Source organism: Carcharodon carcharias, chromosome 9, assembly GCF_017639515.1.
Source record: "Carcharodon carcharias isolate sCarCar2 chromosome 9, sCarCar2.pri, whole genome shotgun sequence".
Taxonomy (NCBI): Eukaryota; Metazoa; Chordata; class Chondrichthyes; order Lamniformes; family Lamnidae; genus Carcharodon; species Carcharodon carcharias.
Genome location: NC_054475.1, coordinates 47,306,418 through 47,312,992, shown reverse-complemented (window position 1 = coordinate 47,312,992; position 6,575 = coordinate 47,306,418). Strand labels below are relative to the sequence as shown.

The following is a 6,575-nucleotide window of genomic DNA, read 5'->3' as shown; positions in this document are numbered from 1 at the left end:
GAATTAGACTGCGCATCTCGTTTCATTAATCAGCAGCAACAAATAAAGGTTTACAGTATTGTGAGCTGAGCATTTGCTTCATCAGCATAGATGGAAGATTTGGCTCAACCTTAAAAGCTGAACAACTTTTTTCTTCAAAGCTTCATTCGCCAGTATTTGGTAGCAGAAATTACTTTCTCTTTCAGATTTTTATCTCCTGTCTTTTATTTTGTTTCCCAGTGCCGACCCTGCCACTGTCCTTCAGCTTGGACCTAAAATTGCTTTCTGTGTTGCACTGGTTTTGGGAGAGCAGCTATGTACTAGCCACCCACCACTGCTATCCTTGATTTGTATTCCCACCTGGGTCCATGCTCCCAGGGTGCACCAAGAGAAGCAGAGGTGGCAAATTGGTGGCAGTTTCTGAAGACTCATGGAGAATCCACTGCTGCTTCAATGAGGTGAGTCAGGCAACTTACATTACCAAGCTGCTGGTGAGAGAATGGAAGTTTGCTGTTGACTGCACTTATAATCTTTCCTTTTCCTTGTATGTTGCCATTTTAAAAAGTATATTGGATCAATGGATTTGGACTTGAGCTTTTTATTAAGATATTTGCATTGGATTCATCTCCTTGAGCTCAAAAGCACAAGAGAGATGTAGGAATCCTTGCACATGAAGTTGTTTCAAACTGTGTGCTAGTCTATCTTGGACAGAATGATCCTAGTTAAAATTGGAGCCCAATCTTTCAATCTTGCTACCATCTAAGTCTATGCACCAACATTGACAGTGAAAAAGAGGATATTGTTCACTTCTATAAAGACCTGGTTAAAACCAAACATCAATGTAAAACCAATGAGGTGATTTTTGTAATGGGTGATCTAAATACAAAAGTAGGTTCTATCAGGAAAGGCAACATAGTTGGACCTCATGGCCTGGGTGATCCCAGTGAAGGAGGAGAAATGTGGATCAAGTGGTATACAGCAAATGTTGGAGTTATTCTAAATACCTGGTTCAAGGAGCGTCCAAGAAGGAAATACACCTGGAAAAGTCCTGGCAACATGACCAGAATCAAACTGATTATGTGACAATAAGCAGCAGATTTTGAATTTGCAGTTCAACAAGCAAAGACCCACCTGGCCACTGACTGTAAAACTGACGAATACCTGTAGTTTGCACCATCAAAATAAAGCCAAGGAAGTTGAGAAAAATAGCGACCATAAAGAGACTAGATTATGAGTTAGTGAATCTTGAGAGCTCAATTAAAGGAGAATTTAAAGTGGAAGTTCAAAACCGTTTCGAACAGCTTGAAAGCATTTAACATGGGAAATGTTCAATGCATCAGTGTTAGGATCATCAATTGAACGTGGACTCCATTGCACCATCCGTCTGAGTCACCTTACTGAGATCCTCCTTCAAGCACTGATGAATAGGATCTGAAGAAAGATAAGTCAGAAATTTCAGTTCTTCAGTGTGATTTTGTAGATGATAGAGGAATGAGAAATGCTATCTTATTGGCATGCATGCTATCAGAGCCATAAAGATGAAAAAAGATGTATTCATGTGTTTTATTGGTCATAGTAAAGCATTTGAAGTAAGGTGAAACGTGAAGAGCCGATGAATATGTTAGAGCCTCTTGAACTTGATGGCAAAGATCTTAGAGTGATAAGAAATGTTTATTGGGAACAAACTGCAGCTGTAAAGGTTGAGAAAGAGCTAAGCGATTTTGTGAAGATTAAAAACAGGGCCAGACAAGGGTGTATTTTCTCCCCAGATTTATTCAATTTGTATAGTGAAAATATTCTTGGAGAAATTGAAGACCTTCATGGATTATTAGTTAGAGGTTCCAACCTTAATAATATAAGGTATGCCGATGACACTGTTCCTATTGCCACCTCTGAAGAGAGACTGAAGAAGGTTTTGGATAGAGTAGTAAGTAAAAGTGAGAAGAAAGGGCCGAGCACAAATTGTAAGTAAACAAAATGTCCAGTTGTGTCCAAAAGGAAAATCCTACCAGAATGTAAGATCATAGTGAGGAATAAAAAGACCACACAGGTAGACAAATTTTGTTACCGAGGAAATATGTTAACATCAGATGGAAAGTGTGACCAAGAAAGGATTGGAATGGCCAAAGATGCATTTCAAAAAAGGAATAAGATTATAGTCAATTTAAAATTGGCCATGAAAACAAAGCTGGTAATCCTGGAATTTTGACAAACAGAAGCATGTGTTGGACTCTCAGTGAAGCAGTGCAAAGAACTGAGGTTGCAGAGTTGTGGTTTTTGGGGTGAATAATGAAGATATCTTGGACAAGTCACACTACCAATGAAGAGATGCTAGCAAAATCTGAGACTAAAAGAACTCTACTGACCAAGATCAGGAATAGACGATTGGACATGTAATAAGAAATCATAATTTAGAAAGTCTGATGCTGATGGGAAAGATTAATGGTAAAAGAGGTCAAGGTAGACAGAGTGATCTTTCTAAGCAACCTCACAAACTGGATTAATGTACCACCAATGAAAATGATCCACTCTTCCATTAGCAAGATTATCATAAAGGTCCATGGTCTCCAAAGCCTTCCTGGAGCATGGTACCTGAAGAGAGCGAGATTTGCATTGGATTCCATATGCAATCAAATAATTGCAAATGGAAGTTCCATGCACACTCTGTGGTTAGCTAAGGGATGATGTGAATATAATGTTGAGGAAACATGTTGAGTAGTCATGGTAACAGTTGGGGACTTTTTCCACAAACATTTACTCTTTGTTTGCTTGTGTTTTCAGCTAGACATTATTTCCATAAGTCCCTTATTTACTGAAATTTGCAGCACATTTTCTAGTGCACACTGTGTCATGTGCCCATGTTCAGCAGTTGATCCTTAATCACAGTAAACTGCTTCTCGTAGAATACATGCACCGTTCTTCACATTCTACCACTTTCAAAGGTACTAAATAACATGATGGCATACCAATTGCATTGAAGGTAATACACGATTAGATAAATTTACAGACAGAATACATTCAAATAAAATAATTAAACAATGCAAACATTTTTTAAAGTTTGTTCTGGCAACCTTTTGACCTGGAAACAGTAACAGTAAAGAAAAGTCAAAATTATTTTAAAATGTTTGAGGAACCTGGATGGACTTTACGAATTTGTATCAACAGTAGAGGGATCCATTATAATTTTTGGATATTGAAAAATACTGGTCCATGTGACCAGGAGACCCTTGTCCTGGAAGCGGTACCAACAGGAAAGAAGTTAAAAATGCAGACGCTGAGAGAGAAAACAAGAAAAGAGAGGAGCTGAAAGTTGATAAGAAAATGCACCATTGTGTGGAAATTTGGACAGACACAATTCTGTTTTGCAGACACTTCTGCCTGTGGAGAATTGGCTGAGTTCTTGAAGGAAAGGGCCAGGAATTCTGTGTGGCTGAAACTGGGACCATATAGCCAGAGTAAACTGTCTACTTCCTCCACAGGATGGTCTTTGTATTTACTATTCCACATGTAATTTATAGTTCATACCAACCATGATTTGCCCGTTATATCATGTTTGATTTGTATTGATTCTGAATAGTGTAAGAGTTACAAAAGTGAAACCTCGTTTGCCAATTTCTTCATTCAGGGGTTGTTCAGCAAATTTGATTCTTTGGTTTGTGGATCCTCGTGGGGATTGTAACACTCAAGGGTTTAATTTGTGTGGCACCAATTATTTAAAGGCACTTAATCCATTTTTGTAAATTATCTAGTAATTGGAATTATGTCAGTATTGGAATGTCTACCGTTGAAGCCAGTCAAGATTGGGATAATTGGAAATTAGACAAGATCTCCCTTAAGTGCAGGAAGATGGTGGCATAGTGGTATTGTCACTGGACTGGTAATCCAGAGACCCAGGGTAAATGTTCTGCAACGGTTGCATTGGTGGTTCAGTGGTAGAATTCTCGCCTGCCACACGGGAGGCCCGGGTTCAATTTCCGGCCATTGCAAGGTCAGCATTTAGTTGCTCTTTAAATTCTTCCTGCACTCTTGCTTGCAATGTCACTGAGTCCTGTGCAGCCACTCAATGTCATTGAAGCTTGGCCTAAATAGCCAAGTGGTTATGGTATTGGGCTTGTAACTCCAAGATCAAGAGTTCAAATCTCACAAAGGCAAACTATGAAACAATGTAACTTCATCTGAATAGGAACAGATGGAAACGTGTTTGTACTCGAAAGAGTTACACTGAAAAGGCCTTGGCAGCTACTCTGAACCCAGACTATTAGCAGACAATTGCAGATTCATTTTTCTGTGCAATAATCCTTTTATATATGGTACCTTTGACTGCAAGCTATTAACTCTGGAATTCACTTGTAATTGTGACAAAAACATTTAAAACTCATGTTGGGCGAACTGGAATTTGAATCCTTGTGTGTTTATAATTGCATATTGTGTTCTACAAAGAATACACAGACTGTGCCCCCTGAAAGGGCTGTTACAAGTCAGGTACTAAACAGCATAGTTCCGTAAGGGTGGACAGTCCACTACTGACATAATTCCAATTACTAGATAATTTACAAAAATGGATTAAGTGACTTTAAATAATTGGTGCCCACTGCTCGGCTTGAGAAAAGGCTGGCCTGCCTCTCTCACCAGCCATAGAGGCAGGTGGGAGCTCAAAGCTATGTGGGTTGCTTTGCTGCTGCTCCTACTCCCAGATAGTGGTATGCCCTGAACACCAGGATCACAAAATAAATAAGGGGAAATTGCATTTGCTGGCCCTGTCTGATTGGGGAAAATTGGAAGTAATTTGATGAATTGGTTTACTTTGTACATTTCTGGAACTAATTTATTCCTGTTGATTAAATGTATCTTGTTTGGAAATGTTCTCTGGTGCATTATGTTTCTAATCTAGGTCAATTGCAATTGGACTTATCTTTCTATTTATATCTATCTATCTCTCTCTCCTCTATCTGTCTCTGACAATCCATCAATCTGTCTCTAAGAATGCTTTACACTGGGAAGGGAAGAGGAACCATTGTGACTGAGCTGGCTCTTTTTGCTAGGTGAACCTATTACTGGAAGGAGGGCTGAAAATCCTTTAAAATTCTTTTAGTTCTTTCCCTCTTTCTCCTCATAATGTTAATCCTGCATTTGTGCTGCTCTTTGATTTATTAATCAGCGAAGACAGTTATAATCTTTCACCTTTTTAAGCTTTCAATATCTTGTATAATTTTGAAAACCCCTCACATTCTCATTTTAAATTCTCTATTTCAGTGAAAAAGCCTTAATTTTAATGAATAGCTATAACCCCTCGGTCCTGGTATCATAACGTTTACTGGCCGGAACTTTCCTGCCCTGTTGGCGTCATGGCAGGATTGGCGGTGGAGGGGAGGTGGGGTGTGGCAACAATATGGCGAGAAAGCCAAAAATTGGTTTCACACCGGCTTGAAAGCACAGTAGGTGTCCACCATGGCGGAATGTGAATCCGGCTGGAGGTCGACGTGAACCCAATTTGCATCCCGCTAATGCAAAGTAAGGCCCGACTGGAATTTCCCCCATGACTGGAATTTCCCCCACATGCCAGATTTACCATTGTGTTGGCGGAAAAGCACATTGGCCCTGAACACATCTAGATAAATGTGACGTGCAGAAGTCACAACTTACCTTTAGGGACTGGCTCAGATTGTGGACATCCGAGAAGCAGAAGATGCTGGAGCCCTACAGCTACTGGACACTGGAGGAGCATGTGCATCACATGCTGGGTGGATTCTCATGGATATGGCTCCGCCGAGAAGCAGCTCACGCAAGGTGTGAGGTCTCCTTTGATGTCTTGGATCTGCTTCAGAACATCACGGTCCTGGCCATGGGCTGCTACAGATGATTGGCAGGGGTGTGGTAGTGGTTGAGAAGGTCTAGTTGTGAGTGGGAGAGGAAGGTGTACTGGGGTGGGGGGAGGGTGAGTTTGGGAAGGAGTGGAGGGTGTAATGGGGAGAATGCAGCAAGTGGGAAGATAGGTATAAGGGAAGGAGTTTGGAGGTAGTTAGGAATAAGGGTGGAGGAGGGAGTAAGGGTTGGGGTTGTGTCCAGGTGAATGTGCAATGGCAGGGTCTGTGGAGTCACTGCCCCCTGGGAAGTGAACTGAGTTTGGTTGTGGTAGGAGGGAATGGTGAGTTTGAGGGGGGCAGGGGGAGCTGGGAGGGTGAGGGTGTGTTGGTAGTGATAAGATGGACGATGGTGGTTGCTGGGGACTCGGAGACAGACATGGCCCCTGGGGGTGGGAAGGACGAAGTTGGGGGTGTCAATGTGGATGGGGTGGAATTCTCAGGAAGGTAGGGAATGTGCACATTCACCTGGACATCCTGAAAATACAAGGGTTTAGGTTGGTAGGTGATGGTGGAGAGGTGGAAGGTGAAGTCAGATGGGTCAATAGTGATGGGGGAAAGGACATGGGTGACTGGGGGAGGGGAAAGGATGGGGGGTGCTGATCAAAAACTTGACTATGACCATGGTTATCGAAAGTGAGCGGAGCCTCGTATTGGACAGGCACAGGTGTTGCATGGTAGCGCAATCAATGGGCAGAGATACAAGTCAGCTCAGATGGACAACTGAAAGAGAAC

At 41.5% G+C, this 6,575-nt stretch overlaps 1 non-coding gene across 1 annotated transcript; it reads left to right on the top strand.

Annotated features, from left to right (window-relative positions):
* Positions 1 to 3,894: 3,894 nt before the first annotated feature.
* trnag-gcc lies at positions 3,895 to 3,965 on the top strand. Its single transcript has one exon. It is a non-coding gene; the product is annotated as a tRNA-Gly (tRNA).
* The last annotated feature ends 2,610 nt before the right edge of the window (positions 3,966 to 6,575 follow it).